At 46.3% G+C, this 27,636-nt stretch overlaps 1 pseudogene; it reads left to right on the top strand.

Moving 5' to 3' along the window:
* The first annotated feature begins 2,477 nt into the window (after positions 1-2,477).
* Positions 2,478-27,636, top strand: part of LOC130201638 (gamma-2-syntrophin-like) — a 109,457-nt pseudogene continuing 84,298 nt past the window's right edge.

Genomic DNA, 27,636 nt, shown 5'->3' with positions numbered 1-27,636 from the left:
TTTGACTGTAAAAAATAATTTACAGTGAATAATTAGAGTAAACTCAGCAAGAACAGCTGAAGTGGTGACGTCATCAAGTCAGCTGCTGTTCCAATCGCAGAAAGACCATCCTCCCGTTCTCTGGAGTCTGGACTCCCAAGACCAGACTCCCAAGTCCAGACTCCAAAAGAACACAAGTCTTTACTCGTGTACTTTGAATTGAGAAACGCCGCCTGTCTCTCGTGTCCTCTGTTTCCCTGGACTTCCTGTCCCTGTGATTGGCTGCCCTGTTCCTGATTGTTTCCTCCTGTGTGATTGCTAGCCCCGCCCTCATTGTTTCCACCTGTGTCTCGTTCCCCGAAGTATTTAGTCTGTGTCGACCCTTGTTCTGGGTCAGTTCGTCTTGAAGGTTTTGCCAAGTGAAGTCCTTTTTTTTTCCTGAATCTGACTACCGCTTCTTGTAATCCTATTCCCGTGGCTCCCAGACATTCCCTAACAGATTACTTGTTGAATGCCCCCTCCCCCAACGAGGACTATGTACATGTTCGCTACACAGGAAGCCAGACGCATCGACAACCAATGCTAAGAAGAAAAAGGGTACAACAGAATTGTAGAACAGGAAAGCCCCTGTTGTGTCCGTCAAGACCATTCAATCATAAAACATGAAATATTGCTGACCCATTCCTTCACAGACTCACAAAGCCTCTTCTTATGGTTTCACCGTAGTCCTCGCCAATAAAATTCATAAAAGGCTTCCAGACGGAAGAGAACCTGGTCACGCCTCCTTGGAGAACATGTGAGAGATCAAAAGAGAGTTTCCTAAAAGGTTGAATAGGAGAAGAAAAAACAAAAAGTAACATTAGAAGAATCATGCTAACTTTGAGTACCGTCAGACTTTACAGCGTTGCTTGGTGTCCCCGGGATGCGTCGACTGCGCAACAAGGAGAGCACAACCTTCACCCCAGAGTCGACCTCACTCCCCATTTCACCTTCTCCATCGTCTCTGAAAAGATCAATCTTCGGCTATTCTATAAACTACTTTCTCTCCATGTTCTGAGTAGTTGGGAGAATAACCTCTTCTCTTGTAAAGTCAATGATGCCTTCTGTTTTTTTCTTGATTAAAAATAAATAAAAATAATCCATGAGCTTTGAGAATGCATGTCCACAAATGATCTTAAAATAACTACAGTCTTCATCGATCCCTCCGTCATAGGATAAGCAAATGTAAAGCATCGATAAGATAAAGTGTGAAGATGATACGCGCGACTTCTCTTTTATCAACAGGCTCGTAGGAGGCGAATGATACTTTACTCACAGAGTAGAACCTGCTACAGTATGAAATGAAAGCCGACATAATAATAACCGACATACAGGAGAAACACAGAGCAATAAATCACACCTATTGTGAAGCTTCAGTCTATAGCAACCGTTGAGGCCAGGGCCCAAAATTAGGCCACTCAATGGCTTTTGTCTGAAATCCCCCAGCGACGCTTTGGAAATATAAACTCTGAGTCAGGTGGAGCAGAAATATGGAATAAATCATCTTACTTATAGACTTTCAGTAAGACTTTTAACATTTACAGGTGGCTAATTTAATTTCCTGGTGGAGGCCATTGGGTATTGGACTGTGTCATAGTTCTAGTTGCATATTAGACCTTTTCTCTAACTTGCAGTCAAGTCACTTCAGTTAAAGTGGCAATTGTTTTTTTTCCATCAAACATGAGCTGTCCTCCTTTGCATTTGTTTAGGTGTCACACCGTCCATCAATCACATTCAGTTCGGTGGCAGGATTTTGATGAAGCTCGGCAAAATAATAGTGTTTTCAGAACACGAGGGAATTGAGCCTCTCGCCGCTGTGTTCAGCCTTTAAAAAAAAAATGATATACGGTTTGTTTCATTGGGGCTATTTATGATGCCAGAAAAAAGTAGAAGATTGATTATGTCCCAATACTTAGTATGTTCAAATGAAGTATGCCAAAAATACCAGGATGTTCTACTGCATTCGCTCACGGTGTGCGAGCCAGTAGGATTTTTTTTGTTGCCATTCCGACCCTCCATCCTTTGCACAATAGATATAGAGCAAGAAGGTCAAAGTTCAAGTTGCAATGTTATTGACAAAGTGTCCCAATTAAATGCGTACAGAGTGCAACAGTACCTTGTGTGGCCAGCTGCCGAATGCACTAAAAGTAAAGATAAAATGAATAGGTTTGCTATTTGGAGGGCAGATCAAAATATAATTGGGCTTCATTGGGTGCTTTTTCCTTTCCTTTCTGAGGCATCTCCTTGAATCTTTTCCTTGCCTCCTCGGCGACAACAGGCATTCAACAGAATGAGACCCCCGTGCCTCTGAGCCGTAGGAGTTAACTTAGTCAAGTACACCTTAAAGAGCTGCGCCCTATTCAGGCCAGTGGACTCACAGAGCATGGTTTTTAATTTTGGAACATCCAAAATAAAGAAATATATCCAGTAAATTCAATGCAGAAGGAGACTTTTGGACCATGTTATGTCGCCTCGATGTAGGGGTAGGTGAGCTCATCTAATCGGGGTGTGGGCAATTTCTAATTAATGAGTTAGTAAGGCAGAGAGTAACAGAGCAGTGAAAGGTCAGAATATAGTTAATTTAATTCAAGGGCCAACTAGAACTGCTCTGTTCTGTCTGTATGGAGTCAGCTGTGGTTATGTTTTGTCCCCATAGTGCAATTTCCCTCGACTTTTTTGTCCGTGTATCACTCATTTTTTTCTTTTTTATTCACTTAAAGATATAAAAATCAATTTTTACACAAAAAATTCACGCTTCTTTTTGCCCAATGTTAGGCAAAACCAATTACCGCAAAAGTAGAACAGTGGAACGGGGAGCGCGAGTGACACGTTGAGGAAAAAAGAGGATTAAAATGTTCATTGTGTACATAATTGCTCTGCTTGGCAAAAAGAAAATGTAAATTCCTCTTCTCAATTCCAACAGACAAAATCTGGAATTGCTTTGCTGTACAACGAGGAGACCAACAATACCTACAACGTCTGCCTGAAACTGACCAAAGAGGTATTAACCATACAGAAGCTGGACGTGGTTTGCACCAGTGAAAGTGAATCCCCCGTAAATGTAAGTGCGCCGAGGGCTCCCGACTTCACGACGCATGACTCCAGAACATTTCAATGTCTCAATGTTCCCAATATCCTATTGCCAATAAGAAACTCCCGCTTTCTAAAGCACAGAACTGTTGTACTGCGACGACAGGCGACTGGCGGGCTGGGCTTAAGCATCAAGGTAAGCGTCTGTGTTTAGGGATTATGGAGCGAATTTCTTCAGCGAAACTCAGCAATCGACCTCATTTATTCTCTCCTGCTGTACAGGGAGGTGCAGAGCACAACGTGCCGGTGGTTATTTCAAAGATTTTCAAAGATCAAGTAGGTAAGAAAGTGTTTTTTGTATTCCTCTACCTCAAAGTGGATTCTGATTGGTGTTCGATGCAGTGTGAAATGTCATTAATCTAGTTGATTATGGAAATGTGAATGGCTTTAGAAAGAGATGCCGGTTATTATACAGGTGACATTTAAATTCACAATGGACTTTGGAGTGCGTCGATAATGTATTTAAGTATTGGTTGAGGACGTATTCCACGAGAAAGTCAGAGAAAAAAACAATTGGTTAAATGAGAGGAAATAAAATAGAATCAATCTCCCCGATAAAAAGCGTCTTGAAAGTTAAGGGAATTTGTGAGGAAAGTGAGCAGTAAAAACTACTACTACTGCTCGTACTACTACTACTACTACTACTACTACTACTACTACTACTACTACTACTACTACTACTACTACTACTACTACTACAACTAGCCTACTAATACTAATACTAGCCTACTAATACTAATACTACTACTAATACTACTACTACTAGCTTACTAATACTACTAATACTAATACTACTACTAATACTACTACTACGACTACTACCCCCCCCCCCCCCCTTTTGCACACATCCCTCTGAGTACCTTTTTTGGGATACAAGAAATTCATATCTTCATATCCCCAGGGGGGGGGCTCTTTTTACGAAGCCTTACAGATCTTCTCACAACAGGCCTCTCATTGTTTCCTCCCGTGCCTCTGCAAATGAGTTCATATCCCGATTAGTTTCATATTTCATGCTCTCTCCGTGTTCTCTTCTCCGAGTCGACGCTGCCAGAGCGATTAGTCCGACAGAGACACACCACTTTGCTATTTCCACCACAATTACCATGTTTGAAATGAGCAATTATTTTCTCATGTTTTCATTAACCTCTGACACTCGACACCCGACGCCCTGCAGCCGATCAGACGGGGACGCTGTTCGTCGGGGACGCCGTGCTGCAGGTCGGTACATCAGCTCACGACTCCTTTGGCTCGGGTCACCGCCGAGAGCGACGACTGGTTGAATCTCAATTTCAACCCCCTTCTGTTTTTCGACAGAGTGTAATTTCATTTACCAAGTGGGGGGGCGGGGCTATTTATAAAGCTTGATGTTATTCAAGTGATTCTTGTCATGTGTCTTTGCTTTTTTTTTGAAGAGAGCAATTTGTGGTCAAACTAATTCTTTAATTCTGTGCCGGATTAATCGAACGGTCTATAATGCTCTAAACAAGTGTCTGGTATATAATGACGCTTTTAATTCTTTAAAAGGTTGATTTGAATCTGTCTGGCGGGTTTATTTGGCGAGCTGTTTCTCTAGAAAACCCTCATCAGACAGCCAAGCAATATTAATACTCATATTGGAAGTTAGTAGCAATGATATTATGAATTGAATTGCCACCGCTTCCACCTTTTAGATCAAGTGGGTCATATTTATTTTGCAATGACTTTGAATTGTCACACTGCTGAATATTGCATCTATTTGCATACCCGTAAGCCATGGGGGGCGGAGGGAATCAGGGGGGGGGGGGGGTAAGCATAGAAGAGGAGCAATAATACACTTAATATTCCAATATGGCCGCCATGAACAGGTTAAGAGACATAATAGTCAGTGTGAATGTTCTGTGGTCGTTTTGCATCTCTTTGTCGGCATGTTGCGTCATTTTGAAGTCGATGTGCATTTGTGGTAATTTAGTGCATCTTTGTGGGCGTGTTGCGTCGTGTCGTGGTTGTTGTTGGTCTTTGCACGTCTCTTTGGAAATGATGTCCGTGTCTTTGTGGTTATTGTGTGTGTTTGCGGTGGGGTCAAGACGTTCGTAGCAGTGCGTGTACCGGGGAGTAGTTGAGGGTCGCAGAAGCACTCAGTGTTATCACTGGCGAGCAGAGTGAGCAGTCGAGGCAGCAGGCATGTATGAAAACAAGGTAATAGAAGGTGTTTGGACAAAGTGTAAGTCAACCGCGACATTGGCCCGGAGGCGGCATCCAGAACTATTATGCAGTTTACTGGAACGTTGTGGGGACGGGTGGTTGCATCAGGGGTTGCTAATCACATGCCGCCCCTCTGGTGCCTGGCACTGCAGCAAACAAGCATAGAGTTGCGTAATCAAACCATTTCTCCAGTGCATAATTCCTCATGTGCTTTTTCCCTCTCTGTGGGATTCTTTAGGTCAATGGCATAAATGTGGAGCCCTGCACACACGAGGAAGTTGTGAGTACATTTGTGATTAACGCCGACACACCGCTCCGTCCATCCATCCATCCATTGCTTCTCCACCTTTCAGCCAGATTCAACAACCAACAAGCCTCAATCCCAAGTGGCTTGTTGACAAGAGGCTGTTTTTCTACTGGAAAATTGCAGGAATTGAAAAAGAAATCGATATAAAAAGCTGCGCTTGAGGGTGCTAATATTTGGCAGCATTTCTTTTTGTAATCATTTTTGTTCCCTCTTTCAAACTGAGCTCCTCTCTTCGTCAAACAATCCCTCGCCTCTGTGCCGGCAGCCCCCCTCTCTCCACGCGCACTCTTTCCACGTCTTCTCGTCACCGTCGCCCTCAAGGGCCATGCCTAATGCCTCTGTTGGCCCCGCCTCCTGCCATGGCTCTACTGATGCACCCCCTCTCTACCTCCTTCTGTCTCATGGAGTGTGGAGGTCTGGATCGTGGTCCATGCCTACTACTAATTATTCATACATTCTGTCATATTCATTGAATGTGTTGTAACTCTGTAACGCTGTTCATCTGGTCACATGACATCTATTGTTCATCTGGTCACATGACATCTATTGTTCATCTGGTCACATGACATCTATAGTTCATCTGGTCACATGACATCTATTGTTCATCTGGTCACATGACATCTATTGTTCATCTGGTCACATGACATCTATTCTTCTGTCCATCCTGGAGAGGGATCCTCCTCTGTTGCTCTCCTGAAGGTTTCTTCACTTTCTCATTTGCGCCTTTTTATTTTCTCTCTTTTTGCATGATAGAGACATTTTCATCCTCTCAACCTAAACTTATCTGACCGCCTCTCGGACTCTACATCTTTGAGGACATATTTTACACCACTAAGACATCAAATAATCACACATTCTGGAGAGCAATTATGTTTTGGTGTCATCCGTCACTTTTGCCGTGATGAGTTTAAGTGAAGCCACGCCGGCGTCTTGATACCAATGTGGCTCGTTTCATTCTCCGAGATTACATTATTATCTTGCTGCGTCGCTCATAATCATTCTCTCTCTCTCTCTCTCTCTCTCTCTCCCTTGCCATCCGTCTCCATCTCAATCCGTCTCTCCCTCTCTCTCTCTCTCTCCCTTGCTATACGTCTCCATCTCAATCCGTCTCTCTCTCTCTCTCTCTCCCTTGCTATACGTCTCCATTTCAATCCGTCTCTCTCTCTCTCCCTTGCTATACGTCTCCATCTCAATCCGTCTCTCTCTCTCTCTCTCCCTTGCCATCCGTCTCCATCTCAATCCATCTCTCCCTCTATCTCTCTCTTTCTCTCCCTCTCCCCCGCTATCTGTCCATCTCAATCCGTGTCTCTCTCTCTCTCTCTCCCTCTCTCTTTCCCTTGCTATCCATCACATCTCAATCTGTCTCTCTCTCTCTCTCTCCAGGTTCACCTCCTGCGCACCGCAGGCGATGAGGTCACCATCACCGTTCGCTACCTGCGAGAAGTTCCATCATTTCTCAAACTGCCTCTAGGTAAGAGCCTCGTGGTTTTTGATGGGACGCAAGCTCACAATAAACTCACAATAAACTCACAATAAACTCACAATAAACTCACAATAAACTCAGAAATAAACTCACAATAAACTCACAATAAACTCCGGTGCGACGGGCAATTTTTTTTCGCGATAAAGGAATCCGCCACGTATATGGGAAATTGTCTTCCAGCGCGCCTCGCTGCTTTGAAGCCGTTCAATAGACGAGCATTCGTTTCAAAAGTAATAAATTGTCGTGCTCGGCGGCCCGAGGCGAGCGGGAATGTCAGAAACACCCAAAGCTGCACTCCCCATGCTCCTGTACTCCAGCAGCTTGAAGGGTTACACACACTGATTTTAAATTCCCCCATGTGCAGCCGGTAGAAGGTGAGACGAGCAGCGACACTTGCAGCAGCTCTCAACACAAAACGGAAAATGAAAATGTGGGACTATTTTCACGGATCAGCCGTTAAAATCCATTCTCAATATGATTAGTAGCTGCAGCTCCATTCGATCGGCCGTGGCAGAAACCCACCAACTCTCCTCTGATTTCTAATGAAATATCAATACAATACAAAAAACTCTTTCTTTAACTTACTAGTGACGAAAGTTTGCTCATAGCTATCGCCATGACAACCGAGTCAAGACTGTGAGATGCAGTTTAGAACAATCCAGGAAGTAAAACTTTGATCGTCTGAATCTTCTCACTCAAAATTTAGAGTAAAAGTTTGAAATTCACCTTCGTTCTGAGGGTTTGTTTACTCAATATGAATACATAAAGAGATATATGGATGTTGATAATGAAACGGTTACCTGGCTGTCCAAAGTAACCAACTTTTCACACTTCAATTTTTGCACGAATTGACAAATTGATATAACGTAATAATTAGTTTGCTTTAAAAAGGTGCCGATTTTTTTACATGGTGTGTTTATTTCTACACTATTCCTTTTATCTCTGAGCTAACATGACTAATGGGACAGGGAGGCTCACAGGGACTGAACATCTGGGGCGCCGTCTGTTCACAGCCGCTAAACCACCGACCACGTTGTTGTCTCGTGAATCGGCTGCAGGCACAACGCCGAAGAGATGCCGCACAAATCATTTCAGTCGCCACCAGCGAGCACGGTGATTATTTTGCACCATTTACCCAACATTATGAAGAGCACACGATGTAGAAAAAAAATATTAATACTAATAGACGTGCATGAATATTTATAGCTCATTTAACTGCCAACCCTCTCAAATCCACGCCGAGCTGTCCGGCCCTCATCTCCTCGGGCGAGTTAGCATTCATGGAAGGCCGTCGTCGGTAGCTCGGTTTTATTTTTTTTGCCGGAGGGTGTTTGTCCGATGAGGCGTGTTTTGTCGCCTCGGGAACAAAAAGGTTGAAAACGTATTGTCTCTAAGCCGCCCTTTGTTTCACTTTGGCACAAATGGCGAGCGGGAGAGGCCCGGGAGCCGGGAGCCAGGCGCCGAAGGCAGGTCGAATGCCGAGCCCGTATCATATTAAAGGGCAGCGTTTGTCTCTGGGGTTCTGCCTGTGAGATGCACCGGGCGGCACAATGAAGGCGCTACCGGGCCATGAGGCTCGTTTTCCTTTGTTGTATGAACATGTGCCTACATGGTTTTTTTGTGCAGAGACTCTTCAGAAGCCCGTTCCGGTAAAGAACATGCCTTTTGGTTCCCCTTAGGTTCTCCCGGGCCGTCCTCCGATCACAGCCGAGTGTCCTCGCTCCTCTTTGACAGCGGCTTACATCTCAATGGAAACGGGAACAACACAGTAAGACAGTAATCTGTTTGATGTTTCACGTGTGATGCTGTAAAGTAGCGCCTTCACTTTGTGTTACCGGTTTGGACCGGATGGAGAGCTACACACTTCTAAGAATCTCACTTAAACCCAACAAGGAGTCCATTGAGAGCCCATTAAGACTTCCTGTGCCTTTCATTCATATCCGCCTGCTCCTTTTGTACCTCTGTGTGTGTGTGTGTGCGTATGTATGTGTGTGTGTGTGTGTGCGCGAGCGGCTTCCACTAACTATCGGGATGATGTATATTCACTGAACTGCTTATGAAGCCGGGATTCATGTAAGAACTAGGGTTGGATACCACAAACAGCTGCCAATATGACAACAATTATTTTGAACTTCTCTGGTGACTCCGCCCTGTCAGCAGGTTACGATAGCCTGTCATTTAACTTTGACAGCGGAGGCGTGCTCCGTGTTTGACCGTCTGCGTGAGCCGTGTCGAGCACACCAGCGGTCAGGCTGGGCGCGATGGGGAGACCGTCACCGTCCCCCTGAAAACGTGGAGACCAATAATGACAAGAGCAGCCTGAACTCAGATTAGTACCGGAACGTTGATTGCAAGTCTTGCATTCATAAAAGTAGGCCAACAAATAATAAATTAGCCATTATAACCATGTTTAAGCTAGTTACGAGCTAGCGCGAGCTACGAGCGCGACAGCCTGATATCCTTCTTTTGTCCGTGCTCCATGAGAACGCTTTTTACAGGGAATTTGGCGGAAGAGGTTTTTAATGTCGTCATTGTCAATCGTCGTTTTGTGCTTCTAGTATAGGATCAGGCACCGTTTAGCACCGGTAACTGAAACGATACCGGTGCTAAACCGGTACTTTAAAATACCGGTTTAGCTCCGGTTTTGGGAAAAACCCAAACGATACCCATCCCTAGTGACAATATTAATGTTATATCGACATCGTGATAGGAGATGAGGTATCAGTTCAGATTTTGGATTTTTAAATATCGTGATGTGGCATGAACGTTGTCTTTTCCCGACTATTCTCTCGCTATTCTACTGTTGGACTTTACACGTTTGATTTTTATGTCCACGCTTATCAAAAATCCCATTGCCTGTCTTTGTAGTGAGAACCAGTGCGACGCTAACATCCGGGGGCTAGTAAAGTAAAACAAGTACATACTTTTGGGGTTAAATAATACGTATAATATTCGTAACCGTTTTAATTTTTCTTGTAAATCTAGTTTTTGATCCTCTTCATTCAGTACAAACATTACTGGTCTCTGTCATAGTTTATCAGTGAGGAAAGTGTGAAAGGTGTCGGCAGCAGAATCAAATACAAATCATCACTTTACATTATGCTTCACTGCATTATTGACTGAATTTCACTTAAAAGGCAGCTGGACAAAGAAATACAGAGAGTTAAAAAAAATAAGGTTATCTATCTAACCACGAGTGGGGCAGCAGCCTCTGTGGACCGTGGCTCCTACAAACCTCAAATTTGACTTTGACGTGTGTGGCAGGGGGGGGTGCGGAAGCACAGCTGCAGAGGGGGTGATTGAGGGGGTGTGGCTCGAGGAACGGTGCCGGAAGGGGAGGTGGCCTCGGCTGCACCGGATGAGGGTTGTTATTGTCCTCTTTATAGGCACAGAGCTAGCGCCGGGAGAGGCGGCAACCTGGACACGGAGCTGCGGAGACACCGAGCTGAGAGCGAAACACAATAAAGTGTCTAAACCTGCAAACCTGCCTGAGTGTGAATCCTTCCACGCCGCGGACACCCACAGACGTGTCACAGTGGAGCCCAGCAAAGGGGGAGGCGATATGGATCTACACGCACAGCAGGCGGGAGTACCGTCGCAGCCGTTAGTAGCATTGGGGCAAATGCTGGAAAGAATGGCGGCGAGGCAGAGCGAGGACGCGGCCAGTACCAGGCAGTTTCTGGGGGGGCTCCAGGAGCAAGCCCAGGTGCACTCAAGGGTGCTGGAGCGGTTGCTGATGGGCCAGTCATCAGCGGCACCGGAACCGGCGGGGCCGTCGAGGCTGACAGGGGTGGTCCCACAGAGGATGACGCCGGAGGACGACGTGCAGGCGTACCTAGAGACCTTTGAGGCGACAGCGGAGGCATGCGGCTGGCCGGCGGATGAGTGGGCGATCCGACTGTTGCCTCTTCTGGCGGGAGAGGCGCAGACGGCGGCACTGGGGCTACCCCCGGCAGCGAGGCAGATATACCCGGAGGTGCGGAGAGCGGTCATGGACAGGCTCGGTCTGTCCCCGGAGGACCATCGGCGGAGGTTCCGGGAGGCCAAGCTGGGGCCGAGGACCGCCGTTCGCATTGGCCAGCGGTTAGCAGATGCGGCAGGCAGGTGGCTGCAACCAGAGGGCTCCGCAACAGCGCGGGCGGTGGTGGAGAAGATCGTGCTGGAGCAGTTTGTCGGCGGCCTCCCGGCCCGCACATCGGCGTGGGTCCGCTGCCATCGGCCGGCGGGGATGGAGGCTGCCGTCACCTTGGCGGAGGACCACCTGGCGGTCCATGGTCCGGGAAGGCGGAGGGCGATCGACCGCCGTCGACTAGCGGGCCGCTGACGGGCCAGCGGAGGAAGCTGCATCTGCCGCAACCGTCACGGCCGGTGCCGTGGCCGACATCCCTCCCGCGGGTCCCCGAGCCAGTAGCATCGACGGGGGCCGGCACTCTTCCTGGCCCACAGGGGGTCTTTCAGGCACCAGGGCAGGAGTGTTGGAGATGCGGGCAGCCCGGTCACTTCCGGAGGGAGTGTCCATTGATGGAGGTGGGCCAGGTGATCCGGGTGGCCGGCTCTCCGACCTCCTCCCCCGGTCCGGGACCGACGTGCGAGTTCGGTAAGAATCAGGGGTATACACCAGGCAATGGTGGATTCGGGATGTGCGCAGTCTATGATCCACCAGAACCTGGTTCGACCCGGGGCATTGGTGGAGGCATTGTGGGTGAAAATACGGTGTGTGCATGGGGACATTCACGAGTATCCTATGGTGGCAATGGAAATTAGATACGGGGGGAAAAAACATAGTGTAAAGGTTGCGGTTAGCTCCCGCCTTACGCACCCCTTAATCTTGGGAACCGATTGGCCAGGGTTTAATAAATTAATGGGGAAAGTGGCGGGGGTGCGTTCACAGCAGACAGGGTCATGCGATGTGTGCGCCGTGCTCAGCGGTGACGCGAGGTCGTCCGACACTGCAGACGGGGAGGGGGAACCGGTGGAGCCTCCTATGGCGACTCCTCCGGCTCCCGAGTTTCACTCCATGGAAGATTTTCCACTCGAGCAGTCTCGGGACGATACTCTACGCTCAGCCTTTGACCAAGTGATACGAATTGATGGTCAGCTGGTGCGCCCTGACGCAGCGCAGACATATCCGCACTTCACATTGATCAGGGACAGATTATACAGAGTGAGCCGTGACACTCACACAGGGCAGGAAAGCACCCAGTTGTTGGTGCCGAAGAGCCGCCGGGAAATGGTTTTCCAGGCGGCTCACTATAACAATGGCTGGGCACATGGGATATGATAAAACTCTGGACGGATAATGATCCGATTCTATTGGCCGGGCATCCGGGCGGATGTGCGCCGTTGGTGTGCATCCTGCCGGATGTCAACTAGTAAACCCTCCGGCCATTCCGAGGGCACCGTTGCGCCGCTGCCATTAATGGAGGTTCCATTTGAGCGCATCGCGATGGACCTCATCGGACCATTTCACCGGAGTGCACGCGGATATCGCTTTGTGTTAGTCTTCGTGGATTATGCAACACGATATCCGGAGGCGGTGCCATTGCGCAACATTTCTGCAAAGAGTGTCGCGCAGGCGCTGTTTCAGGTCATCTCGAGTCGGGATCCCGAAAGAGATTCTGACGGACCAGGGCACCAGTTCATGTCAAGAACACTGAGAGAACTTTACGGATTACTGGGCATAAAGTCTATTCGGACCAGTGTGTACCACCCACAGACCGACGGTCTGGTGGGCGTCTGAATAAAGCGTTGAAGTCCATGATCCGTAAATTTATTAATGACGATGAGCGTAATTGGGATAAATGGCTTGACTCTCTGTTGTTTGCAGTACGGAGGTTCCCCAGGCCTCCACGGATTTTCTCCTTTGAACTTTTGTTCGGCAGGACTCCACGGGGGTGCTCGACCTCATTAAAGAAAACTGGGAGGAGGGCCGAGCACCAGTAAAAACGAGATCCAACACGTCCTGGACCTGCGAGCAAAGCTCCACACACTGGGTCAGCTGTCACGTGAGAATTTGCTCGAGGCCCAGCAGCGTCAACAGCGGCTGTACAACAGAGGGACCAAGCTGAGACAATTCACACCGGGAGAGAAGGTACTTGTATTGCTTCCTTCGTCCAGCTCTAAACTCCTCGCCAAGTGGCAAGGGCCCTTTGTGGTCACACGGCGAGTGGGGGATGTCGACTATGAGGTAGTGCGTTCTGATAGGGGCGGAGCTACACAGATTTACCACCTCAACCTCCTAAAGGCATGGAGGGAGGCGGAGTCTGTGTGTCTGGTGTCCTCGGTAGCGGAGAGAGAGGAGCTGGGGCCTGAGGTCCCAAAATCCACCGATCCGGCCTCGCTCCTTTGTGAAGACCGTCTCTCCGGGACCCAGAAAACAGACATTGCCCGGTTGCAAAAGCAGTTTGCTGATGTGTTCTCTCTCCTTCCAGGACGCACGAACCTCATAGAGCACGGGATTGAGACGCCTCCAGGCGTGGCGGTGCGGTCACGGCCCTACAGGTTACCTGAACACAAGAGAAAGGTGGTTCAGCGGGAATTAGCGGCCATGCTGGAGATGGGGGTAATAGAGGAGTCTCACAGTGCCTGGTGTAGTCCCATTGTTCTTGTGGTCAAGAAGGATGGGTCTATTCGGTTCTGCGTGGACTATCGCAGGGTGAACGATGTGTCACGGTTCGATGCTTACCCAATGCCCGGGTCGACGAACTCCTGGACCGACTGGGCACTGCATGTTTCTTTCGACACTGGATTTAACCAAAGGCTACTGGCAGATTCCTCTGTCGCCAGAGTCTAAGGAAAAAACGGCCTTCTCCACTCCGTTTGGGTTATACCAATTTACCACGCTGCCCTTTGGGTTGTTCGGGGCCCCAGCCACCTTTCAACGCCTCATGGACCGGGTGCTGCGTCCGACGCGGCATATGCGGCCGCCTACCTGGATGATGTAATCATCCACAGCACCACCTGGGCGGAGCATGTGCAGCGGGTTGGCGCGGTGCTGGAGTCCCTGAGGCAGGCGGGCTTACGGCCAACCCGGGAAGTGTGCAGTTGGACGGAGGGAGTGCGGTATCTGGGGTACCACTTGGGCGCCGGGCAGGTGCGCCTCAAGTGGACAAGACCGCCGCCATCGCAGCCTGCCCGGCCCAAGACTAAGAAAGAGGTGAGGCAGTTTATGGGGCTGGCGGGCTATTACAGGCGGTTCATCCCGAACGCGGAGCTGACCAGCCTTGACTGACCTGACCCGGAAAGGTGCCTCAGATCCGGTCCAGTGGACGGAGCAGTGCCAGTTGGTGTTTGAAAAGGTAAAGCAAGCCCTCTGTGGGGAGCCACCTCCACACACCTAACTTCTCTCTTCCGTTTACTCTGCAGACTGATGCGTCGAACAGAGGGCTGGGGGCCGTTTTGTCCCAGCAGGTGGGGGGGTTTGACCGCCCCGTGCTGTACATCAGCCGCAAGCTGTCGGAGAGGGAGGGCAGGTACAGCACGGTGGAGAAGGAGTGCCTCGCCATCCGGTGGGCGGTCGACTCCCTGCGCTACTACCTCCTGGGACGCTCATTCACCCTCTGGTCGGACCACGCCCCGCTCCAATGGCTCCACCGCATGAAAGATACCAACGCCCGGATCACTCGTTGGTATCTAGCGTTACAGCCTTTTAATTTCAAAGTGATCCATAGGCCGGGGGCACAGATGGTCGTGGCGGACTTCCTCTCCCGCTCGCATGGGGGGGAGGGGGAGTAAGTTAGGCCGGATGTTGGCCCGGCCTAAGTCGGGCGGTGGAGGTATGTGGCAGGGGGGGGTGCGGAAGCACAGCTGCAGAGGGGGTGATTGAGGGGGTGTGGCTCGAGGAACGGTGCCGGAAGGGGAGGTGGCCTCGGCTGCACCGGATGAGGGTTGTTATTGTCCTCTTTATAGGCACAGAGCTAGCGCCGGGAGAGGCGGCAACCTGGACACGGAGCTGCGGAGACACCGAGCTGAGAGCGAAACACAATAAAGTGTCTAAACCTGCAAACCTGCCTGTGTGAATCCTTCCACGCCGCGGACACCCACAGACGTGTCACAACGTGTTATTAAATGTCAAGTAGTCCATAACGTCCTCTACGCTAGCACACTGTATGGCTCTTTAAAATATGGGGGCTACCCCAGATGGGCTGACTGCTGTGGCGCTGATCTCTTGACAGTGGGAGGGGCAAGACACTCATCTCAAAGTCTCCCTCCTGATAGGTCAGAGGGTCATATGAGTGAACTAGGGTTTTGTTTTTTAAAGATTATATGTTAGCTGTTTCTACTAACAGGCCCTGTTCTCATAGCCACACAGCTGAAAGACGCTTACAACGGGAGTTAATTGCATTGATCATTACATTGAGTGGAAAGTGGGGAATTCCACCTCGTTATTAATGTTCGTGTCTACAGCCGTTCGATCGATGAGCCAATCAGCGACGAGGGTTTAACGGAAGAAGTCTGAATCGTTCAATTTGTTCCGTGTTCTCCTGCAAACATGTTATTGGCTGCCTGACCTTGCGTGATATACGAGTGGAGATGGCTGTGATTACAGCGCATTGATTGATATATTTATTTGTCGTTTGCCAGAGTACAGGTACAAAAGCATCGAAATTACAAGAAAGGGTGGATGAAAGATTACAGCATAACATGAGGGAAGAAGGCGAGAAAAAACACCAACGCCCCGACTATGCCCCGAGAGGGGTACAGTGTGGGAGCAGGAAAAAACACCTTAGCACATAAGCACATACATTTTAGACATGACTTGCAACGAGTAGGAAGGGGGGAGGGGAGGTAATCCAACAACTGGGTGATCTAAGCCCATCCATTGGGGGCAGAAGGTAACCAGCACCGACAAGCAGCCAGCCGGTCCGGCGCCAACACAGCAGCGCCAGCCACAGCCCCGTCCAGTCCCACTGGGGGTAAAAAGCAGGCGAAGGCGTGGGATGGGGGGAGGGGGGTAGTGAATGCAATCAGTATTATTGAAAGTTCGTGTGTGCGTGTTCTGGTATGTCGTCCTCCCCCAGGCCACAACAGACAGAGTTCTCAGTCCGCAAGATGGTCGTTGCCATGGAGATAGCCTTGAAAGGTCCTGGGAGAAAACAACCACAGGTGTCTGTGGATAGGGGGAAGGGAATGAGAGAGTTTCTCACTTCAGCGATCTTCAGGAGTTGTTGTACCAGTAACGGCCTTGGCCAAGGCACCGTTCTGGTTGAGGGAGCCAAAAGCAGATAAGATTGGGATTGTTTGGTCTGCCAGCAGCTACATCCAATTTGCGCACCTGCTATTCCACCACTTTCCTCCCATTTTTCAAATCGATCCAATTTCGTCGGGCAGCCTTAGGGGGCTTTTAACGGCTGTCACCGTTTCCTTAATTTTCCGATAAACCAGGGCAACGCCAAATCCAAACAGCAGAAATCCTGTAATCATAGTTCCGAATAGGTAGATGTCATCTACGTCCTCCACGGAAAGGCTGCTAGGCACACGACACGTCCATCGTGTAACCAGCTGCAACGTCCCGGCAGGACGGGCAGGTTCCCCCGAACCCAAGCTTCTCGTCGAGAAGACGGTGTCAATTGCGTTGAGAGACCAGTTGATCAGATGATCAGTTGATCGGTCCATGGTTTTTAGTTCGAAGAGCGATGAGGAGAGAGTCTCTCAAGTATAAAACAAGACAAAACATGACGAGAGAAGCCAAGCAGGGAAGGGAAGGTCATGGGGAGGAGAGGGAAAGAAAAAGCGACCGCCGCTGGGATGATGCAGGAGCAGCTGAAGCCACAGAGGGACATTGCAATCTTAACGGAACACGCGTCTGTCAGGACCCCGGAGTCTGGAAGAAAACCAGGGTCGCTGTAGTGGTAACCCACGGTTTACCAGTGGGCAATTGAGGACCCAGATGCAGAGAGTACAGTCAAGAGTGTTTTATTTCCTCTCCGTCACAACGGAGTTTCACAAAATGTAAATGTGTCTTTAAGGCGGCAATAACGTGAACACAAGAGGTAGATCCAAAAAGGTATAATCCAAACGAAAGTGTCAAATCCAAAAAGGGTATAATACCAACAACGAGTCAAAATCCAAAAATGGTATAATCCCAACAAGAGTCAAAATCCAAAAATGGTATAATCCAAACAAGAGTCAAAATCCAAAAATGGTATAATCCCAACAAGAGTCAAAGTCCAAGACACGGAAGCGTAGCGAACGTTACGAGAGGGTAACGAGGATCACTACGAATAATCAAACGTCGCGATGACGTGTCTAGCACACTGCCAGGTATTTATACCCTGGTCAAACAAAGTTAATTCAAGTGAAAACAGGTGTGGACCAGAAAGACTGACATAATGTCCTTCGGCCACCAGAGGTCGCCAAATGACCCCAGTGGCAAAAACAAAAGTCCCAAATCATGACAGCGTCGGCTCATACGACAGATTAACAGGACAAAATCGGCACTCCGAAAAGATATTGTTGAATCCCCGATATTGCAAAACCCATCCAAGAGAAAATTGTACAGCTAAAACGCGGAATGACCAAATGGTATCTGTAAGTCATCATGCTGCAGAAAAATCAATCGGACGGGTCGTGGCGTCTGTATGTAACGTTTAGCCAGATGCAGCGGGCAATATACGAAGTTACAATGTTTGCTTTCTTTCCCTAAAGCCCATCTCTCACAGTTTTAATGGTAAGTCTTGAGGAGATTGCATATTCAAGTGGTTATCTAGAATGGAAAGGGTAGCCGCGAAGACGGCGTCTCTCGGCCGTCATTCCACATGAATAATGCAGAGGACGCGTTGGGGACAGCAGGTGGCCACTTTAACCTTTCGGAGACAATCTAGATTCCAAGTGTTTCCATTTAAAATCCTTCGCAGGAGCTGGAGGCCACAGTCCACTCTGTGCACTCGGTTTATCTGAGGTAAAACAACGAGGCATGACTCGGGTCAGCGGGAAGCAGGAATCTTTACCAATAATTCTCTGGTTGAAGTTGAAGACTCTGGCCGACAAACACAATTAGCCAGGCGCTTTCCTCCGCACGGAAATAAGATTTAAGCAGCAACGAAAACAGACTAGCAAGAGCCGGCCTCCAGTTAAAGTCCAGTGAGATGCTTCTACCCCTCACAAATAAGGACTATTATGTCAGTGTGTTTTAAATATTTTTTTTTATAGAGTAATTGGTTGTTGTGTTGTTCTCCCCCCCCCCCCCTCAGTGCCCTGAATCCACTTTAATGTTCAGACTATAATGATAGGAAGGGAAAGTAGGGCAACTCATAACTTTTCCTTCTTTTTTTTTCCACCAAAGAAAGAAATGACATTGCATGCCATTACACATTCTGCATCCTACGAAATAGTCTGCAATGGGAAGGGTCATTAAGCCTGAGGTATGTAAAGGACCTCACACGTATACGACATAACTATACATTCTGTGTACTGGAGAAGATAAACTGGGTGTTTCTCATGTATTTTCTAATTTGTTGGACGAATGTAAAGCTGCATTGCTAACAATGGAGCAGAGTGGGTTCATGTGAGAGGATTCTTTTGTTGTACTGAACTGAGAATGTTCACCAAACTCTGAGCTCTACGGGGCTCACTGGGTTCATTTTACAGCCCGCAACAACTCAAATGGTTTGGGTTCACTCCCAGTGCTCCTATCAGCAGTGTTTTTAGGGCTGTAACCGACACAGTACGGGGGTTCATGCAGGATCCATAGTATGTCGAATGAGTCGCGTAACATTCACAAACGCACGTTTAGCCAGAAACATGTCGAAGGGAAATGAAATGTTATTCTGTGTCGGCAAACACGTGAGACGTATCGACTTCATAGGAAGAGATGTAATGTATTTGATCATGTCAACAAAAAGAAAAAAGCACAAAAAACAAACAAAACACAATTTTGTGGCTTTTCTTTGCTGCTTTCATATGGTCAGTATTATAACGTTGTACAGCTTTAATTACGTTTGCCTCTTTTATAATCTTCAGTTCATAGTTCATTGTGTTTAATTAAAATATCTGTGTCCTTTTATTTAATTTCTTGTATTTTTTGTATGGCTCAATTAGACATTTACAGATGTCTTTCAGATAATTGACATTTCATGTGCAGATTTCTAGATAATGCTCATTTTAGTTATATACATATTTATATGAAAAAGTGTAAAACATAGGATAAACAACAAAAAAGAGACAAAAAGAAACACAAAAAGAAAACAATGTATAACTAGGGAGTGATCTATACATGTGTCCTTTTAAAGATACTTGTCAAGGCAATTATTAGTTGCATTCATGAAACACAGGGGAAAAAAGATATTTGAACTCCGTCCCACAGCAGGACTGCCAAGATTAGTCTATTATTTTAAATCATTCACCAAATAGTTTGAGTGCTAGCTAAAATGCAATTCAACAAACAGAGAGACTGTAATGCATCTCCAGGTGCCGGAGCTTTAATGCTCCTTTTTGATTGAGGTGGCTCGTGTTGGAGCTGATGGTTCCACCGGCTGTGTGCCAACTCTTCTCTTTTTACCTCCCAGAGTAACGTTGCAGGCCACCTGCCTGGCCCGCGGCTGTGTGGTGGTGTGTGTGTGTGTGTGTGGGGGTGGGGGGGGATGCATTTTTACTAGGGCTGTCAATCGATTAAAAAAAAGTAACTAATTAATCGCACATTTTGAAATTGCGATTAATTAATCGCGCTTAAAAGTTTTTTCCTTCTTTTTAAAGATAAAACTTCACACAGAGCTGTGTTTTCAAAGAGGCTCCTACATACACAGTGCCAGCGAGGTATTTAATATCGTGGATGATAAATTGTTTCTTCAGTGAAACATCAGATTAGTAAAAAAAAAGAAGTATATTGAGACCCCATTGGTCCTGTCATCTTTAACATTGAACAGCAGCAGAACCAGTGGTCTTGGTAACTGACTGACATTCAAATATGTCACGTTAACCCTCTGGAGGCTGGGCTCATTTTATACATTTTACAAAATAAATTAAATTCACCGTTTAAAGTCTTTTGCATGAGACACACCCCCACGTGTTATACATAAAACATTCCAGAACAATCTCAGCTCTGAAATGAGGCTCATTGTCCTCGCGCCGTGTTCTCTGGTTCTCTGACTGACAGGCTGCTAAATGAGCCTTACCTGTGAGGTGGGAGGTCCTTTGTGATTTACTGAGTGTTCATTGGGTTTTTTTTTCCCGAAATGTTGACAGACAAACGGATTGACCAATCACGGTGAAGGTTTCGTGTGACGAGTTCTTTCCACGCCGCGTCCCCCGACACGTCGCCCCTTCGTTCCTCTGTGTATCAGAGGGGGAGACGGGAGGAAGGAGGAGCAGGAGGAAACCCGACTGATTCATCCACGAGTTAAACTGATTTCTGCTCCTTATTTTCGCGGAGAAATGATTGTTTTAAAAACGGAAACAGTGTCAAACCGTACTGCCGCGGTTTAAAAAATAATAATAATAAATTGCGTTAATTGCGTTAAAATATTTTAGTGCGTTAACGCGGCCAAATTAATCGCATAGATTAACGCGTTAACGCTGACAGCCCTAATTATTACATAACCTTGATAATATTCACAAAAGCACTTATCCCCCTCGAGACATCCTGACACTCCTAAAGAGGTATGAGCAATGCTCCGTGCGTCCCCCGGGGCTATTGTGTTGTTTAAAAAAAAAAAAAGCCAAATGTCACCGCAAATGACGGAGAAATTTTTTGAAACATTGGCAGTAAATGCTTTTGACTCGAGGAAGGACTTTTTTGAGAGATTTTTTTTATTAAAGCCCAACAATCACACATGATTAGTAGTGAGAGTAAGAGACAGCAATTTCTCCACTGACAGCAGAGCCAATAAAGCCGAATGCAGCGCAGCCACAAGGGCACCGTGGGGTGAGGCCATGATGCCCCCCCCCCCCCCCCGTTTTATTGACAGGAAAATGCATTGCCTTTTTTTTTTTTTTAAAGCTCATATCGCTCTCTCTGTTCAATTAAACTGCTGGAGGCTGCAAGGCCAGCTGAGGTTCTCCACAGGGGGAAGCGGGAGGTATCGAGACTCATTCTGGAAATGTAGGAAGAGGAGTCGCAACGGGGACAACAACAAGATAAATCGCCATATCTCATAACAAAAGATGGCAGCAATGAACACCTCGATAACTTTACCCCACGGCATGATGTAATGCAGAAAGCTTCACAACGTGTAGCCCCGTAACAGAGCGTGATGGGTTCTTTCTCACAGGTTTCCCTCAGTGAATACATGTAGGAACTGACCTATAATCTCAATAATAACAGTTTTGCTTGTACGTTTTTAAAGCATGTTTCTTCTCATAAAGCGTTTTATACTTCTTTGGTCCAGTCTGAAATAGCTTTTGTTATTGTCATTAACTTTTGCACGTCGTGGACCCGAGAGGATGAAGCCGACCACGGCGGCACAAGAGGATCGATGCCTGACGTTGGAACCAAATTGAAAGCGCTTGTTTTTATTAATTGCTGATTTAAATGTCTGATTTAAATCTATGAGGGCCGCGATATAATTTTTCACGACATTTTGTTTATTAATGCAATGGTTGTTCAACATGGTTTATTGTTCTCAACATGTAAATGAAGTTCAAGAAAATATTTGATTTCATTAAAAAAACGAAAATGAGCTCATTCAATAAAATGTGCCAAAAGTTAAATGACATTGTGTGTTCAGAAAAGTTCAATACAAAATATGGCCGATTAAAACGAAGAAATGTGCCCTGGGATATTTACCATTATGAAATCAAATACTGTGTATGAAATGAAATATTATATTATATGCATTAAAGGTCCTCAATTCCAAATTCAGATCATGTCTACGATCGCAGGATTGCGTTCACGCCGGCGAGAGGGAGAGGGACTCTACATACCAAAATGTTGTGTGCTGCATTATTAATGCTTATTTTCAAACAGTAATAACTATGCAAATATGAGTCCACATTGAACAAAACCAATTGTTTTCCTCACGATTTGTCATAATGAGGCTAGAAAGAAAAATTATTTCCGAGTCCGGGTCCAAAGTTTCCTTACTGTCTCCTTGAAGGGCCTCTGCTCTGCCTTGCACCCCCATCCAACCGTAACAGATTAGAGGTGTTACTGGTTGGTTGGAGGGCTTAAGGGGCGGTACAGAAAGTAACTTTCCATGACGTGATGCACTTTTACCGGCCAAAACTTTGATGTGCGTTATGTGCTTTGCACACTTTAATACATGCAGAAAATACTAACAACCAAAGCCTCAAAAATGTCCAGAGATGACTCGTGCACTAAGTCTCAGACTGGACCGCTGCTTTTGAGTTATCCCCTCAGTGCAGCCGGTACTCGTGAAAAGCGGAGCGTGGGACTTAGTCGTGCCAATAACCGCTTCCTGCATGTTGTCGGGATGATGCAATGTGGTACAGCTTCTGAGGTAGAGTCTGTTATCCTTGTGAAAACACGTAGGACATGACTTTGCATTGCTGGCCAACGAGGACATCATCCGCTCTCAGTTTTTACTGAGAATTTATTTCACCTTCAAGTTCAAGTTGTGTAGGAATCTCCCAACAGTCTCAAAGGAGGTGTCAGCACACAGCTTGATGTACTGTTAACATGGATCCTATCAAATGAACCCACAGAGAAGCCCTCTTCTTTGAACTGAAAAGATGACTCCAGATGTTTTGAAGAATGGTATGTTTCTTTGATAGAGGGAACTTAGACATGTATACATTTATACTGGTTTGAGCATAATAAGCAACGGTTTTTCACCAAATTACTCATACTTAATTAGTATTAGTATGCCTTGTGTTTGCTGGCACCGGTGGAAATAGGACCTCATTTTAACATCAGACATGCTCAGCCAACAGCAAGCTCGCATTATTTTGAGCAGCAAATACGACCAAATTGGAGTCGCTAATTTACGACCACTTGCAACATTAGACAAGATAATGGAATTGGTTTACATGTTTGCTGTAAAAAAAAAAAAAAAACTACCAGGAACTTAATAATGTTGGTCGGCTTTGATCCATTTTCTCTCTCATTTTAATTTGCTTCTATGACTGTGCATTAGGCATTGAGGTCGAGCCTGTTGTTTGCGAGACTTCTTCACAGAGTCGTGTGACATGTGGAGAACACTGGGCACTTAGAGCAGTTCAATACAGAATACTCTCCCTTCTTTTATTCTACTTTGAGATGTTTTCCTTATTATCTATAACATATTTAGTTTTCTTTGTAGTGTAAAACCTAAAAAGTGGCATGCATCACAGCAAAGAATGGCTTTATTTCACGAATGTGTCCCATACCCCTCTAAAATGGTTTCCTTCAATTAAGAATTAAAACTATTCCTGCAGGAAAAAGTAACAATGGGTACATTGAGTTCATTTAAAGGTTTATATTTCACTGATCAAAACGTGACCTTTCTTTTAAGATCACATTTTCAACCTCAACCATATAGCAATACGCTTTCTGACAGAACTTTTGGGATCTGGGTGCTGAATTTGGTAAATTCCTGACTTCTCTACCGCCACCTGGATTTTAAAATGTTTTTTATTATTTATTTAGAAATAGCTTGAGGGGCAATATGACATTTTGGTTTGGGCAACCAATGTTGGTGAATGTGGTGATTCCCTAACTTTTCCCTCAAGTATCAACGAGTTAAAATGTTTCCACTTGTCCATCAAAACTTCTCCCAGATGGCACCGATCATGTTTGCCAGATAATAATTTTTTGCCAGATACGATTTTTTTTACATCTGTGGTTTTTAGTGACATCTGGCACTGATTTTTATGAAAGCTTGTACACACATTCATGTTCCACTCAGCAGCGTATGATGAGTAAGGCTTTGGCTATACCGTAACTTTATGTCCAGCTCCATCACAAAGTTCACAGTCATTTAAAAATGTAAAAAAAAATCTTTGTTCAGTTTTTTGTTTTTTTGACCAACACATCATTATCTTGAAACCAACCTCAGTTGTGTTTAGTGTCAATCAGCATGCGAATGTGCAAAACCCCAATAATGTTGACCACGGTAAACATTGTCCCTCGTGGGATAAACAAGCATGGTTGCATTAGCATTGCGAGCAACGTTAGCCGGCTGTTGTTTACCGGTTGGCGTTAGCCGGTTAACTTTAGCCGGTTAAATTTAGCCGGCTGACGTAAGTCGGTTGACGTTAGGGAGGCTGACGTCAGTCTGTTGACGTTAGCCGGCTGACCCCAAAACCCCAAAATGTTATCCACGGTAAAGATTGTACCTCGTGTAAAAAAACAGGCATGGTAGATTAAGCAGTGCGAGCGACGTTTGCCGGCTGACGTTAGCCGGCTGACGTTAGCATTTACCTTTAAAGTGGCGCTTTGTCAAAGTACAGCCTCACAGAGCCACTAGCACAGGGGTGGCCAACCAGTCAGAGACTAAGAGCCACATTTTTTACTGTGTTACCGCAAAGAGCCACATCATACACATATGTGTGCGCACACACACACACACACACACACACACACACACCTCTGATCAGCCAGATTTATTGTAAATGTCACACACCAACATGATGAAAAACTGTACCTGCTTTTCTGCCTGGCTTTTCAAAGCGACCAACTTGTTCTTGCGAAGTTCCGTCCCTTTTGGAAATTCCTGTTCGATGTTAGGGTGGAGTGAGCTGAAGTAGCTGAAGATTTGAAGCTTTGAAATGCGCTAATGCTGCGTGACATATAAGGCAGATCGGCTTGCCATTCGTTTAACAAAAATATAAACTCTCCCACTCTGGCAAAAACGTCCTGTGTTCTTCTTCATATTTTCGTTTGGCTGTGCTTTTTTTCCCTGCCATTTCAAGAGGTAACTTGACGGAAATTGTTTACAACACAAATGATGGCACACCAAAGATTCTCTCGTCGCTCGTTTGACGTCACTCAACCAGGCTTACATGGTCAGTGTGCCATCTAGCTGTAGGGGGAGTGAATGACAGCGCCAGCCAAGCATTTTTGACGCATGTCATGTGACAGCTCCTGAAGAGCCGCATGAAACTAGTTAAAGAGCCGCATGAGGCTTGCGAGCCGCGTGTTGGCCACCCCTGCACTAGCACAACTACACGCGTTCGTCCTCAGATTTCTACTGTGACTGGTTGTTGTAACAAAGCGAGAGAACGTCACGGTTGATGTCGTTGGCGTCTTCCTCGTCTGTAGGTGATTCGGATTCACTGAGCTTCGTCTCAACATCAAAATGGCCGACATGATTTTACTCCTCCATTGCACCCTTGACAATTTACCTCCTTGATTCATTGACATGCTCAGAAATAATTACGGCCCCCCACTGAAGTATCAGTATTGATGGATAAGCGTTTGAACCATGTGAAGAGCAGCATGTGGCTTGAGTCACACTGATCCACGGATAGTTTTCTATTTCCTGCCACCTCACCGACTCCACCTGAAGCTTAACTGAGACATTTCGTTCCGCTTTAACAAAAATGGAACAACGGGTAATAATTTCTTCAGAAAATATAGTAATTACTGGCCAGGAGCTAACGGGGTTCTGCATGCGACGTGTTGTACTCCAGCAGAGACGTGTGACTCATTTTGCAAACGTAGGCAGTTTTCCGCTTGTCACTGTTCCTCCCCGAAGCCGTTTTAAATGTTCAGCCGTTTTAAACTCTGGAGGAAGGCAGGTGATTTGGTTCTTTTGTGACAACCGCACCTGCCTGGGATAATGCTACGGGGGGTACATCAGTAGTTTGCCGTGATTTGGACGAGTTTGGGGATTTTGTGCTGTTGAATAATCTTCATCTGCAGGAGGGATTCACTGTTCGATGCCGCTGTAGCTTCACTCATTTGATCCCTGAGCGTGTACCTCATTAGATAATATGTTATAATGCATCTGTTCTTCATTACGTGCGTTGTGATTTGCATTTAAATGTGGCACACGTTCAGATATCAAAGCTTTTGGCAACGTGCTGTGCTTCAGAACCTTAAGATTGGATGCTTTTTGATGCACTGCCATCAGTCTCAGAGCGGGTTTCATTCAACTTTCATAGAGGCCTCTGAAACACAATATGTTGCGCTGTGCTGTGAAGCCACACTTTTGTCTAAGTAGTAGTGAAATAGCTTGAGATGAAAAGATTGCTCAAGTATAAATATGCTCTAATACACTTTTTCTAAAATTGATAGAAGTTCTGAACTAACTACATAAAAGAGCTGTTCAGTCTGCTTCAAAGCTGTCTTCTTGGCATCATATGTACCGTATGCTCTATGTGTACAAGATCTAACACATTTGATCATATAACACCTGTCCCTAAGGTCTACTGGATGTTTAACTGTTTCCTAAACACATTGTGGGGAGTTGATGACAGAGAGAGTAACTTTTATTCTTAAATACTGATGAATGTAAAAAATGTGTCTCCAGCAAAAAGGGCACTTTTCTCATCCAGGGCAAAAGGGCTGGTGCTTGAGCACCACTAGGGCTCTATCTGTGCACGTGCCTGGTGCTCAGTGTATCCTAAAACGTCCCCCAGCAGCATATAAGCCTAACGATTGAAAGGCAGCGCTCTGCTTGCGTTGCTAAATACCTCAAACCAAGCCAGAACTCTTTATACGGCCATGTGCAGATAATGACGGATTGCTTTCACCTTTAAGATGATATCAAGATATAAAGAACTTCAGTCATCTCGATAGCTCAGTGGGGTAAGAGGGCCGTCCTGCAACCGCAGGGTTGTGGGTTCGATCCCCGCTCTCCCCATTAGTTGCAAGTCGAAGTGTCCTTGAGCAAGGCACTGAACCCCCAGTTGCTTCCCGGGCGCTTCACCGCAGCCCACTGCTCCTTAATAACTAAGGATGGGTTAAATGCAGAGAACTAATTTCCCCTTGGGGATCAATAAAAGTGTATATTCTAGACGACCGTAACCCTTCACAGATCTCATCAAAGCGATGCTCCGATCTAAACGGTGGCTTCCTGTTCTTCAAATAATGCACTCTTACATTCTGGTGATTTAACAAACCCTGAATACATGTCTGATTAAAAACTGAATATGGACAAACTCCCAGGAAAAACATCTACGCTAACTCATTGCTTTAGGGCAGTGGTCACCAACCTTTTTGAGCCCAAGATCCCTGACCTCCGCCTTCATGACCGGCAAGATCTACCTATAATACCTAGAAAACGACTGTCCAGGCTGGACTTATGACTTGAGGCTTTTTATTTGGCCTAATTCTAATTGAATGAAATCAAAACACTTTGGTCCAGCTTTCAAATTGATGAGACCAGGAACACAGAATTTAAGTGCAATATAAAAAGTACAATATTTGTTCACCGCACACAATATGAACAAGAAAAAACACATTTGCAATGAGCAGCTGGATGAACTACCAATATAAATGTTGTATTTATTTACATTACAACACGACAATGACAACATGATCAGTCAGTGCAACTCATGTAAGTTCAGCTCTCATCATAATGCCATCAAGTCATGTGACTCCAGTCAGTGTGATGGCTGTGACTGAACTCTGTCTGTGAGCTTGTAGTTAATTCATAATCACAGACAGACAGTCTGAGGCAGTCTGTCAGCTGTCTGTCAGTAATCCGGCTCCTGGTCTTTGATTTGGTGATTTTCT

Source organism: Pseudoliparis swirei, chromosome 11 (genome assembly GCF_029220125.1).
Source record: "Pseudoliparis swirei isolate HS2019 ecotype Mariana Trench chromosome 11, NWPU_hadal_v1, whole genome shotgun sequence".
In the NCBI taxonomy this organism is placed as follows: domain Eukaryota; kingdom Metazoa; phylum Chordata; class Actinopteri; order Perciformes; family Liparidae; genus Pseudoliparis; species Pseudoliparis swirei.
This window is presented reverse-complemented; position numbering and strand designations above follow the sequence as displayed.